General features: G+C 36.2%; 1 protein-coding gene across 1 annotated transcript in view; it reads left to right on the forward strand.

The window, feature by feature from the left end:
* The first annotated feature begins 9,308 nt into the window (after window positions 1-9,308).
* LOC129777875 (facilitated trehalose transporter Tret1-like) overlaps window positions 9,309-14,791 on the forward strand; it is a 39,530-nt gene continuing 34,047 nt past the window's right edge. Inside the window, exon 1 of the mRNA XM_055784445.1 lies at window positions 9,309-9,765. The gene's annotated coding sequence lies outside the window, so the exon portion shown is untranslated. The remainder of the gene's footprint in view (window positions 9,766-14,791) is intronic.

A 14,791-nucleotide genomic window follows, 5' to 3' on the forward strand; every position in this document is an offset into this window, starting at 1 on the left:
TAAATTCAACCGGATCGGCTCCAAATTTATGAAATATGTAACATGGTTATCATTCAAAATGCATTTTTATATATATTAATTTGAAATCAAAAATACACACATAACAAGTACATACATTTGTACATAAAATAATAATAGACTTCGAAAACCAACAGTAATCCATAGTAAAAAATGAAACAAATTCATGTTACTTTAAAAATGTATATGTACTACAATTCCATGTTGTTACTTGTTGATCCTATAACTTGTTTCAATTGCTTACAAATTATGTTGAAAACAGGCTATTGAAATCACCAAACCTGTATATAACCCGGTGCCCGCTCGAAAATCCATTTAGTCACGATTTAGCTGTGGAAGGAACATACTCTCGCTGCCAGCCAAAGCAATGCGTCCCCCCCGTTTCCGTTTCTCTTTTGCTATCGATCTGAATGAAGCCTAAACTAGCAAAAAACGATGTTTGGATGAATAGCGATGAGTCAAATAGCAGTCAATACGGAATGGGATAGAGAATTTTAACGCATGTCAAAGAAACCGAATTATTTCGCCGAATTACATTACATATTCATATTTGTGATCCGAATACTGTGCGGTGAGAATATTTGAACTATTTTGAGCGCTTCTATATCTTTGCTGGCAAAGTGAATTGCGAAATGAGCGGAATAAGAAAAACTAGGAACTGGATTGGTGAGATGACCACAGTGCTTTACCTAGTTCTTCAAAAGGGAAGTGGGAGAAGGGGGAATATAATTTATGCTGCATGTTATCAAAGAGGAATCGATTCCTGCACCGGAGATTTTGTTGGACCGCTGGCGTACACATAAAAGGATCATAGTGGTTTGTACATCAACGTTACTGAACACTTCGAATGAATCCGGTACGGAACCTTCTATGGATTCTGGAATTTAAGAAACATTGTTATCGTGATTGAGGGAAGTTGAGGGAAACCAAAAAAGCATTTAATTCGAAAGATGAAAGGTCTATGAGTGATGTTTGTTACATACATAATCAAACATTTCTATAAAAAAATATATTTAAAATCTATTAAAAAATCAAAATCTATCATGATTGTTCTATGGGTCAATTATGCTCGCTCTAACTAGTCCCGTTTCTACTTTGCTACCGAGTACAACGGACGTGCCAAATTTTTCACCTCAGAATGCATTCACAGAATATGCATGAAATAAGCTCTATTTTTGCACTTGCTTCGTCTCTTCATAGATTTTGAAAGAAAATATTAAAACGGTTTTTTTTATGTTGAAATATCTACTCTTGCAACTGGTATGTTTTATTGCGGTTAGCATAAACACCCTTGAACTACCGTTTGGTCATTCCTGGACTATAGTATTTCAAATCGATTCATTTTTTTCTCTTTATACCACGCGGCAAACGACGTTAGATAGCAAAGTTTTGACGTGGGACTACGTCTAACCGGAGTATATGGGGGGGTAAAATGAAAACCTAAACACAGAACATGCTGGGAAAAATGAAAGATTCCGAATGCTTATAACTCGAACATTTCTTCCTGGATCGGAAAAATTTGTGCATCAATTGATAGGAAATATTTCTACGCTTCTATCGCAATTAATAAAATGTTATTTTTCATTAGATAAACAATTAAAAAACTGTAAAATGTTAAGCGTTACCTAAACGCCTTAACTACCTCGTTTTGAATCGCCCGATTTTCGGTTTTCCTAACACAGCAATCAAAACCAAGCAGCATTGAAGAAATAGGCATTGCAAATACATGAAAGTCGGGGGTATTTTTGTTCCGACTGAAATGTGTTTCCCTAACACAGACTTCAAATCCATGGAGCGTAAGGAAATTGGCATTACAAATACATACAGATCGGGGGTGTTTTTGTTTCGACTGAAATGTGTTACCCCAACACAGACTTCAGAACCAAGGTGTCTGAGGAAATTGGCATTGCAAATTCATACAAGTCGGGGGTATTTTTGTTCCGACTGAAATGTGTTTGCCTAACACAAACTTCAAAACCAAGATGTCTGGGGAAATCGGCTTTGCAAATAAAAGCAAACTGCGAGTACTTTTGTACTCGCTTGCCTTTGTGCAAACTAGAATATGTTTCCTTAACACGGTCTTCAAAATTAAGGAACCTGGGAAAATCGTGCAGACACTAGAGGCGAATGAACTTCCAGGATTAATCCTCTATAGTATAAAAAGTAGAAGTTGAAGTTGTTGATTCATGCAAGCCGGAGGTACTTCTGAACCCGTATGTTTTTTTGCACTCCGAAAAGTGTTTTCCTAACACGGATTTCAAGAACGGATACGAACATAACGCTTTGGCTCGGTTATTCAAGATTGCATTGAAGGATATGCCCTCATATCTTCTGCTCACTGAAATGATTGCTAATCTAAAGTAGTCCCACGTCAACCTTGCAGTTATATCATAGATATAACCCACCCATTTTTTTTTCGCTTTAGAGCCCCGCAGACTGCAGACTTTTGATGGCCGATAGTTTGATCGGCCAACTTAATCAGTACAGAGCGATATGCATAAGAAGTAATTCCAAATGAAATCGACAAAATGACGAAACATGAGTATTTTTGATTCGAATGAAAGTGTATATTCCGTTTGGGTTAGAGGAAATATGAGTTTTCTACAGCAATTGGGAAATTTTTGACTCAAGCGTAACTTTTGAAAAGGGCGTATCGATTTGAGTAAGAGAAATCTTTGATAATTTATATCTCAAAAATATGAGTCGTACCGAAACAGTGTCTTAGAAAGAGAAAGAGATTGATGGTTAAATATGAAAAAAATATACACTGAGAAAAAAAATTAGTACTCTTTTTTATAATTTTTAATTTTTTTTAAAATTTTTTCATACAAGATAGAGGTCATGCAGAAAATTTAAAAAATGGGCCCAAGATGATAAAACTATTTTTGACGAACTTTGTGGAACATCGAATTTTTAGGAATTTTCGGAACTTCGAATTTTTGTATGTTAACAATCATTTTTAGCCACAAATTATGAATCCTGATGTGATTTAAAACAAAAAAGGTTATTATCAATCTCCTTCTTAATGTAGCCATTCTCGAAATATTTAAAAAAATATTTCTAATTTATTGTCTTTTTTATAGTAAATAATCCCTTTTAATATGTTTGTCGGGATCATTGAAACACTGCTATTTTTTCAGACAGTCTCAGCTCAATAGAGGCAATCCGCTCAATGAAAGTTGATAAACGCTCATCTTATTTCCTAAGATGACTATTGAGTGTTTTGGTCGAAAAATTATTCAAGATTACCTTAGCATGGGTCCCCTCTCATTGCTCGATTCCGGGAAATGAGAAGGCGGACTCGCTAGCTAAGGTGGGTGCTTCAGAAGGCACACCTTTTGAAAGGCAAATTGCTTATAACGAATTTTATTCACATTCCTCGTCAGCACAAACTCGTAAGTTGGCAGCGCTTGTGGAGTGAAGATGAGTTCGGTCGTTGGTTACACACGATTATCCCTAAGGTCTCGACGAGTGCATGGTTCAAGGGATTGAATGTAGGTCGTGATTTCATTCGCGTGATATCTCGGCTTATGTCCAATCACTACAACCTAAACGCGCATCTCTATCGCATTGGGCTCGCAGCAAACAATCTTTGTGATTGTGGCGATGGCTACCACGACATCGAGCATGTTGTCTGGTCGTGTATCCGGTTCCATGCTGCTCGCTCTCAGCTCTCTAGAGCACTGAGAGCACAAGGCAGACAATCGGATATCCCCGTCCGGGATATCTTAGGTAGCCGTGATCCTGATCTTCTGCTTCATCTATACCTGTTCCTCAGAAACGCCGATGTCAACGTTTAATGATGTTTCCTTCGTTGTGTCCCCGTTTCGTATCCCTCCTATCCGATCGATAAACTTTTACTTAGTCGCGGCAATACATACACACACTCTTTACAGATACACGGGCCAAAGGTTTTGCAGTCCACTGTACATTCAACAAGAGCCAAAGGTTGTACCGCTCATGACAACTCTACACGAACTGATTATTGCGCCGGCTAGTGACCATTCTATCCTGGATTCCTCGAGTCGAGAAAGATGCACCACGCTAGATATGGGTTACAGACTAGGGGGGCGTTGCTGATTAATGGTCAGCTGCATCCCAATAGGAAGTATCCCGTGTCGGGCACACGTACAGAGCATTGGAGACAACAACATCCCAATTACGAAAACACTTGTAATACTAACCTCGAGCCAACCGCGTGTAATCGGTTACATATTACTAACATAGATAATAAGAAAAATTGTCAAAGTATTGGATTCCCGGCCCCGTGAGGCTAACGCCATATGAGCCTTGATAAAAATATATATTTTGGAAAAAAAATATGTTTGTCGTGTTATACCGTCATGTTCATGAAATTTTATGAATTTGCTTATAATTTCCAACAACTTTTCCAAATACATCATCATGGTTCATTTTTTGACTCAAGCGTAACTTTTGAAAAGGCCGTATCGATTTGAGTAAGAGAAATCTTTGATAATTTATATCTCAAAAAATATGAGTCGTACCGAAATAGTGTGTTAGAAAGAGTTATAGAGTATTGTTGGCTTAATTTGAAAAAAATATACACTGAGAAGAAAAACTAGTACTCTTTTTTTTATTTACAAAATAAAATTTCAATTTGCGATATCATAAAATATGTATTTTTTTATATTTTTTTCAATTTTTTCATATAAAATAGAAGTCATGTAGACTTCTATTTTATATGAAAAAATTGACAAAAATATAAAAAAATACATATTTTATGATATCGCAAATTAAAATTTAACGTCATAACTAACATGCCGGGTGTTCGGGTTCGATTCCCGTTCTGATCGGGGGAATTTTTCGTCAAAGAAATTTCCTCCGACTTGCACTGTGATCACGCGTATTCTAGAGCTTGCCACTCAGAATGCATTCAAGGCGTGTTATTTGGCATAGAAATCTCAACTAAGTACTAATAAAAAAAATGACGCAAGTAATACTACGTTGAGACGGCGAAGTTCCTCTAGGAACGTTAGTGCCATTGAAGAAGAAGAAGAAGAAGTCATGTAGAAAATTTAAAAAAATGCAAATTAAAAAATAAGCAAGTTCATAAAATTTCATGAACATGATGGTATAACACGACAAACATATTTAAAAAGGCCTATTTACTATTAAAAAGACAATAAATTACAAATATTTTTTTAAATATCTCGAGAATGTCTACATTTAGAAGGAGATTGATAATGATCTTTTTTGTTTTAAATACCATCAGGATTCATAATTTGTGATTAAAAATGACTGCTAACATACAAAAACTCGAAGAAAACTCGAAAATTCCTAAAAATTCGATGTTCCACAAAGTTCGTCAAAAATAGTTTTACCATCTTGGGCCCATTTTTTTAATTTTCCAAATGACTTCTATTTTATATGAAAAAATTGAAAAAAAATATAAAAAATACTTATTTTTTGATATCGCAAATTAAAATTTTATTTTGTAAATAAAAAAAAAGTACTCATTTTTCTTTTCAGTGTATATTTTTTTCAAAATTAAGCCAACAATACTCTATAATTCTTTCTAAGACACTATTTCGGTACGACTCATAGTTTTTGAGATATAAATTATCAAAGATTTCTCTTACTCAAATCGATACGCCCTTTTCAAAAGTTACGCTTGAGTCAAAAAATGAACCATGATGATATATTTGGAAAAGTTGTTGCAAATTATAAGCAAACTCAAAAAATTTCATGAACATGACGGTATAACACGACAAACATATTAAAAGGGATTATTTACTATAAAAAGACAATAAATTAGAAATATTTTTTTAAATATTTCGAGAATGGTTACATTTAGAAGGAGATTGATAATAACCTTTTTTGTTTTAAATCACATCAGGATTCATAATTTGTGGCTGAAAATGATTGTTAACATACAAAAATTCGAAGTTTCAAAAATTCCTAAAAATTCGATGTTCCACAAAGTTTGTTAAAAATAGTTTTACCACCTTGGGCCCATTTTTTGAATTCTCTGCATGACTTCTATTTTGTATGAAAAAATAAAAAAAAACAAAAAAATATGTATTTTGGATATTGCAAATTGAATTTTTATTTTGTAAATTAAAAAAAAGAGTACTAATTTTTTTTCTCAGTGTACATTTTTTTTCATATTCAACCATCAATACTCTATAACTCTTTCTAAGACACTATTTCGGTACAATACAGGTTTTTTAAAACTGCATTTTTAGGACGATTTCATTTGGAATTGCTGTATGCGCAAATTACACCGATCCAGTATCGGCCGATAAAAAAGTTTAAGAGCACCCGCACACTGCAGATTTTTTTTCAGTCGATAGTTTGGTCGAGTTTGGTTGCTAGTGCGCACACCGAGCCACCGAGCCAACCAAACAATCGGGTTGGTCAAGAGTGCGCACACTAGTCAACTGTCGGCCGAATATTCTCGAAAGGCTGTATTTAATTTGTGTTCGACAACGGAGAAGAAAACGGTGAAGGAAAAACAAAAAGAGATTCAGAGAGCATTGGGTGCATCACATTCACAGTGATTCGCACGGCACTTATGTCGGATGCCAACATTGAGAGCTAATTGAGAGCGAATTGAGCTAACTTTTCTATATGAATGTCTCCATAATTTTTCAAGCTAAAGTTCCTCGCATAGTTTTTGTTCTTGTTATACTTCTTAGTTTTGTTTTGTCCAAATTGTATTCTGTAAACAACCGTTCAATGGTTGCTGAGGAATGCAACAGAATCAGAAATGTTGTAAATTTTGACACAGAACTACGTCTTTCAGGAAGGGTACCAAATCAGAAAACAGGTCAACAGGTTTATAGTTTATGAAATAAATTAAACGTTAATAACTATTTTCATAGCGAACGGATTCTGATGATTTGCATACTAATCGAATCGAAGATTTGTTTGATATGCTATACATTACTATTTCCTAATCCCTACTTACCATGCCGTAGCGTCAGAAACGAGTAACTAATACATTATTTTTTGTCAGAAACTCATGTTTTCAAAAATTTAAAAGCTATGTCTTACAGTTCAATATACTGGTTTTTTAAATAACTGGCCAAATGTTTTATAAAAAGGTGTTTTTCCATGTTTTTTTAATGAAAATAAAACAAGTAGACCATTTTTGTCGGTGTGGGTATAATGGACATGTAGTGGGGGATTACGGACAGGTTCATAATATACGAAGCGTAGAGGTTTATCGCTCGCGAGAGGAATAATTTTACTGTCTCTCGGTGTTTGTGCGTCCAGTAATTGAAATAGAACAAAAAGAGAAAGCAATATAAAAAAGAGTTCAATATTTCTCCCTTCACTTTCCATCATGCATTGGATGTGATTATGAATGTGACTGACCATTTCAACCCCCCAAGTGCAATTATTTAAAAAATTCAAATTTACCACTTACGAATGAATTTACTTTTCCGTATAATATAAACATCAGCTAATTAGATTTTGCAATTAAACCACTCAAAATGCTTAAAATCAAAGTCGCAAAAATTACATCCACACGCAGAATCATGTTTGATTTTCGATTTTTGTTTCTCCATTCCACTTTTGATCAGTATTCATTGCCATAGGATGCTTTAAATATTATAGAATAGCATGTAGAAGGGTTTCCCATCAACAGAAATTTGAAATTCAGAATGCAACTATACAAATCAACCACCTGTCCATTATACCCCCACTGTCCGGCTTACCCGCGGCTCCATTCTCGTTCAAGATTTTTTCAATCATTTGCAAATAACATGTTACTCCCTTACAATGAATACATATTTGATACAGAAAATATAATCTAAATATAATAAAATATAAATAAAAATAATGAACTTCGAAAAAACAGGAAGTGGGTTATATATGTGGTATAACCGCAAGGGTGACGTAGGACTATCGTTGATTTAGTGATCATTTGTTTTTAGTTGCATCTGAATCAATTCTGAATGAATGAATAAATTAATATTTGGGGGATTTTGGGGGAAAACGAGAGCGTTACGTTGGAGGCACAAGGTTTTATGCATATGAAATTGGATACGAAAATATTCTACTGATAGAGAAGAATAATCTTCAGAAACTTTCCTGTTAATTGCACTTGATTGAAAAATCACAAAACGGAATGCAATTGATCGCAGTATCATGTAAATAAAAAACATTAAAATAAACTCTTTCGCTTGAATGTAATTCCTAGGGGAATTGGCAGATTATTTTCCAGCAACGATCACTTCTTTCCGGATTCTTTTCGATAACCAGCAAACGATTGCTCCAATTGCTGTTCAATTATAGCTGAGTGAATTTCCGAGCGGCGATTGCTTATATAACGATTGGTGATTTCAATAGTCTGTTTTGAAAGCAATTTTAAGGCTATTGAAACAAGTTTTTGGATCAAATAGTAACAAGTATATAACGCGTAGACATTTTATCTTTCGAATGAAGTGTTTTTCATACCATTTCGTTCAGTTGTTTAGGAGCTATTAACGCTCAAAATCTCGGTCTCCGGCGTAACGCTTTCGTTTTCGAAACTTTGATTTTACACCCCGGTATAGAAATGAAAGATGTAGTCCTACGTCAAAACCGTTCCAACTTTCCCCGGTGTGTCTTATATTGATTGTTAGATCATTGACGCCCGTCAAAACTGAATGATATTTGAATACGAAATATTTAGGAATGCGGTGTTTTTTCTACGTAACGAAGTCAACCTCAACCATCAAAGATTCAATGCTACAGCTTTAAGAAAACAAAACAGGGCATTCCAATTCCAGGATTCATCTATACGCCTTTGTTAGTATGACCCTACCGGAATTCAAGTTTGTAACCACATTTAGAACGTTTAGAACGTGTGTGGTGGTAAGCGTTTTGATGAGTGTCCGTTGTGTCTGGTTGTGCTGAATGTCTTGAAGATTTTCCTGACAGAAACCAAGCCTAGAAAACTTATGTACAGTTCCGCTACTTCCAATTGTTTTTAACGATACAATTGTTTGCTAAAGTAAAGAAAGATCATTTTCTTTATGTGTTCCAAGCTCTCGATGGCTTAAGTATTATAAAAATTATTTCGATTTATTCAGATAAGTAGATGGGAGGTGTGTTTGGTTTGGTGACTCTGTAGAAATCAGAAATAATAAAATTTCGAAAAAAACGCACGCTTTTCCTGAAGTATTTTTTCTCGTGCTTTGAATCAAAAAACATTTTAATCTCTCAATCCGATTCACACACGCGTGCGTTTCCTAACTCTTCAGATTATGAGCGAGATCAGCAGCGGACACGAGCTTTGGAGCCTACAGCACCGCGTCGGCGTTGTCAGTTACAATAAAGACGCGATCGCGGGTAGACGGTGACAGGTTGAATTGGTCCTCGCGCACGAAAAAACCACGAGTCGCGTGTATAGTGGTTACGATAAAACGGCTGCCTCCGGTTATGTTGGAGAGTAGTGCCTCTTTGGATGTTAGAAGGACAACAAGTGTGAAAGTCACTTGTGTAAACAGTGTGACAAAAGAAAAGTGTTTACCTTGGTGGAGAAATTATTTGTGCTTTGATGAATGCCAAATTGATTTGATAATTGATGTTATCGCAGCAGAAGAATTATAAGTTTCAATTGAATTGATGCTGTGGCCGATGCTGAGTATATACAGTTAGTGCAGCTGTATCGTGCAGCATTCTCAAGTTTCTATATACCTTGTGATTCGAAGTTAACGACTGAATTGGTGCATAAGGAGAATAATCAACACGTGATAGTTGTTCGAAAGCAGTGTTTGACTAGAATAATCAAAAGTGAGTTTGTACGGATTGAGTAAAAGTTTGGTTTGCGATTGTACAACGATTGAACAGCTCCACGAGATCGATTTTGTTGAAAGTTATTCTTTTATTGCTTTTGTCTAGCATCCAGATAGAGTATTGCACTAAATATTCACTATTCGTAGACATGACACACATACTATATGTTAAGATTTAGTACGATTTGAATTTAATTTAAGTCACGTCTGTTATCCGGAAAGCAATTATAAGATGAAATAAATACGTAGGGGTAGTGGGGGCAAATTGGTCATGGGGGGCAAAGTGGTCACCTGCTTGTTTGGTAGTATAACTATTGACTATAGCTGCCGTATTGATAATCACCTTATGTTTGAAGAATTTAATGACTTTTGAGTCACCCTGTACTTCAGTAGAGCTGTCGCATGTCAAAATATAAATAAAAATAGAAATTACTCTCTCGATAGCCATTCGGCCGTAGTTCTGTGCGCATGGTATCTAAGGAATTTCTCGTGAAAATTAGTTTACTTAATCTGATATGTAGGACAATTCATCAGTTTGGACGACTGTTCACATATTCTAGGAGAGGTGAATACATATTTTGTTTAATCTCAGCGATTAATTAGCATAGCAATTATATTCATGTTTGGGGGCAAAGTGGTCATAGGTGAATAACAACTTACAATGTTATGTTTACTAAAGCTGATATACCTCATCACATTCTGCTCTCAAGAAGATCCTCTTGTGGCTTTGACATTGGATAAATATGCCACTCCAACTAAACCAAGCCTCATTATGCGGAACGTTATATGTTTCATACTACGCTTTTGTATGCAAGAGAAAATTTAAATTGAGACTCAAGGTGAATAGGCCAAGCTTATATCATGCATGTACCTACTATAACAAATATGATTTTTAACAAATTTGGACGAAAAAACGCATAAATCTATCCCATTTAGCTTGATCTGGGCGGGTGACCACTTTGCCCCCACTAGGTGACCACTTTACATCCAAGCAAAAAAAAAATAATCGATTTTTCACCTTTTTTTCTAATGATGAAAAGTGTACTATTTTGATTTTTTATAGTAAAAGTCGTATGCTATTTTGAAGAACAATGAGTTGAACTATAATATTCTTAGAGAAACTGAAATTAAATCGGTATGTGGGCGCTGGAAATGGGCATATTCCTCAGGGTGACCACTATGCCCCCACTTCCCCTACTCGTTACATTGAACCGTGAAACGCATTCAACAACACAATATTATCAATGCTTAGATGTTCTTGTCATAGGTTGTCTCAAAATGATATATGCTCAAAGAGGATGGCGTATTACATAGCTCATTCAAACAAACCCTGTTTTGTATCTAATATACCAGGTTGAGTTGTTTAGAAAGAAAATAGAAAAAAAAAAGAGAAACAACAAAAGGATTCCCCTGGTAGGTGGTATCAAACGAATGCCACAATATTCAAGAGATGAATGTAGCTTTCGTTTGTGTGAGAATCATCAGTAACTTTACGTGGTTGTGAGTTTATTCGGTGACTACACAGCTGCCTTGAGATGAATTAAGAACACCATCAGTAATTATTTGCAATAGTGCTGAAACTTTCATGTAATCGAAGGTAAATCTATTTATAGCGGGGATTTTCTACGTGTTATGTGATCAGCAGATTCACATTGAGAGTTGCAAAAACTGGTTTTGGCAAAAGCAGCTGACTATAAGTCGGCTTTGCGTTTAAGTTTTGCGCCTCGAAACCACACTCTCCGTTCGAATGACATCCCTCACTGGAGCCGGTTTAGAGTGAACGATTGCGGCACCGCTTCTTGGGATAGAGAAAGAGTGCTTGTCTCTAGAGTGGGGCGCAAGCCATTGGAGCGATTATTCATCATTGCTTTCCAAGATGTTTATGCAAATTTTGCATTCAAAAACAAAGAGAAAGAGTAATTTATTTGTTTTGATAGTTATACTGAACTGAGCTGAGAACTGAGATACTGAGCTAATAAAAATATTAAACATAATGATATTAAACACTAAACCTTGATACCAATACGTTAACATTATCAATTGTAGAACTTTTGCGCTCAATCACTTTTGACTCACGGTGGTATAAATTATTATCAGATGCGGGTCCACAAGTATATTCTACACTTTTGTAAATTAATTGATAAACGATCGCTGAGCTGTCATACCGAATGTCACGATAAAACGTAAATAATCGCAATACACGTTGAATGTCTGAACTCAAGATGTTGTGAAGCGACACTACTTTGTAAATATATCTAAAACAAGGTAATCAATTAAAATAAAACGCTGTTGAAGTGTCACTACCTGAGCTGAGTATAGAAAATGTATAGAAAATGGAAAGAGAGGAATATCGTATTTTGATCAAACATTGGTTTTGATGAGAAAAACTCCTGAACAATCAATGCAGTGGTTGACGAAATTTTATTCCACTTCTGCTCCTACGAGAACAACAGTTTATCGGTGATTTAGTGAATTTGAAAGAGGCTACGAATCCAGAAACCGTAAAACAAGTGTATCGACTCGTTTTGAACGATCGTAAAGTGAAGTCACGCGAGTTAGCTGAGGCCGTAGGCAATTCAAAAGAACGAGTGGGATATATTTGCACGACATTTTGGACATGAAAAAGCTATCCGCGCGATGGGTGCCTCGTTTGCTGATCGTCGTCCAAAAACAACGGCGCGTTGATGATTCAAAAGCTGGTTTAGCATTGTTGAAGCGTAATTGAGTGGACTTCTTTCGACATTTTGAGACAATGAATGAAATATGGATCCACAACCACCCTCTTAGTACAATAGACAGTCTGCAGAGTGGCACTGAGACATATTTAGAGGACTTTTGGAAGACGTTTCGTACTACAGCAAGGGAATCGAAATATTGTAAAATCGCTATACCAAGTGTATTGTCCTCGAAGGAATAAATACAGCTGTGCCCAATGAACGATTGTTTTCATTGAAAATTCCGGGATTTTTCTACCCATGTAGTATACAAGAACAAAAAAGTTATCGAAAGGTGGAGGCAGCACTACACCTGAGCAGCGCGCAAATAGGAGTCCAAGACTGCGTTGAACAACAACGACGTACCGTACCGATATTGAGGAGCTCATTAACCTCCTGAAGAACACCAAAGAAGCTAGTGAGGGTGGTCTCGCAGCGGAGCTCTTCAAGGGAGGTTCGACCAAACTTACACAGCGTATGCAGCTATTGATAGTCAGGATTTGAGATACAAAACAGTTACCACTTAAAAAAGAGACATATTAAACCGTGAGAACTATCGTGCAATCATGATCCTGAGTAGTACCTACAAAAATTCTATTCTGGGTCGTCTTTCGCCATCTATCACCAATAGTAAGCCGATTATCACCGACTAAGGACATCTATGGAGATTCATGGACAAGCAGGGCTTTCCCAGAAAGCAGGCAAGACTGATTCAGGCGAAGGTGACTGGTGTACAATGCAATGTGTGGGTCTCAGGTGAACTATCAGAATCTTTCGAGACTCAAAGGGGACTTCGACATGGCGAAAACCTCTCCTGCCTGCTCTTCAATTGGCGCTGGAAGGTGTTGTGCAGAGAACAGGCTTCAACAACGACCCGTAGTCCCGTAGTCGGGAACGAAACATGGACGATGTTCGAAGAAGACTCGTGAGAATTTGGTGTTTTCAAACCACGAGTGCTCAAAACAATGTACGGCGGCTTCTCCACACTCCGAGAAGGAGGATGAACTACTGAACTGGAAGGACTCTACGGCAAACTCAGCATTCAGAAAGTCTCTGGGGCTAGACGTGTGATGGGTGGGACATGTTGTTAAAATGCCAGACAGCAGCCCCACAAAGATGGTGTTCGCATCGAATCCGAAGAAGTGAAGCCCAGTAAGCGAGTTAGACTTGGTGGAGCAAGATTTGGGAAGAATTAGTGTTGCCCGGGTTGGAGTATTGAAGCCATGGACCGGGTTTATTGGCAAAACATTGTTCAGAAGTTCTATTCTCTCAATGCGATGTAGAATCATTGTTGTAACACCGATCCGACGACCGTTTACTTCTCATGTCTAATAATTCCCGCGCTTCAAATGGGATTCCTCGTTTAACTCGGCAAGTTTGTGCTACTTACCGTTTCGCTTGTCTTTCACTCTGTTGTTATCGTCTTTCTCAAATCACAACCCGCGTCTGAAAACATTCATTGTGTGTATTCGTTCTAATTTTGCATAATACTACGTTGATAAGAGTACCCCTAGGAAACAATATGATTGAGTTAATATTTCTTCGGTAAATACTATTTTCGTGTATATCAAAAATTTTGGGTTTTCCCCGTCGCGACAGGATGATATCTATCATATCTTTGACCAATTCCACCACAAATCAGTCGTCTGCTGACCCGACCCTCTCCGATTATTTTTGAAACTTGGTATTTATGATGGAAACTACCTGAAATAACAATTTTCATCACCATATTACGACTTTTTTTTTTGAAAGGGCGTAATCAAAATCATTGATCTTTCTTTCAAAATATTGTAATTCAAAATCGACATTTGGATTTATACATCATATTAAAATATGATGTTTAACAAAATTGTTGGAAAATAAGTTAACCGTTTAGGAAAAATAACATTTTAAATGTATCTTTCTCAAAAAATTTAAAAAATACATTTTATTAGAAAGCACTTCCAATTTAACAAAGTTTGACGCACAGTGGTGTCGTTGTTAACCTCATCAAAATGGAGATATGAATTTTGGAAAATTTTTCGAAATTCCAATACTTTGTGAAATCATAATCATTTTCGAACATCATATTTTCATTGGACATCTGAATTTTGAGTTATGATTTTTTGAAAAAAAAAAGTTCAATGTTTCTGCACACGTCCCTATAAAAAATCAGTCGTCATTCAAATTGGACATTTGATAATGAAAATCGTGATTTTGGGAAGCGTTCATCGTTTGTTTGGTACAATATAATCGAAGAGGATCGAGTCAAAATTTGCTTCTTTTGGCTGATTTGGGGTGTAATTGCTCCTATATATTGGGTTGGGGAAA

This window comes from Toxorhynchites rutilus, chromosome 3, assembly GCF_029784135.1.
Source record: "Toxorhynchites rutilus septentrionalis strain SRP chromosome 3, ASM2978413v1, whole genome shotgun sequence".
Lineage (NCBI taxonomy): Eukaryota > Metazoa > Arthropoda > Insecta > Diptera > Culicidae > Toxorhynchites > Toxorhynchites rutilus.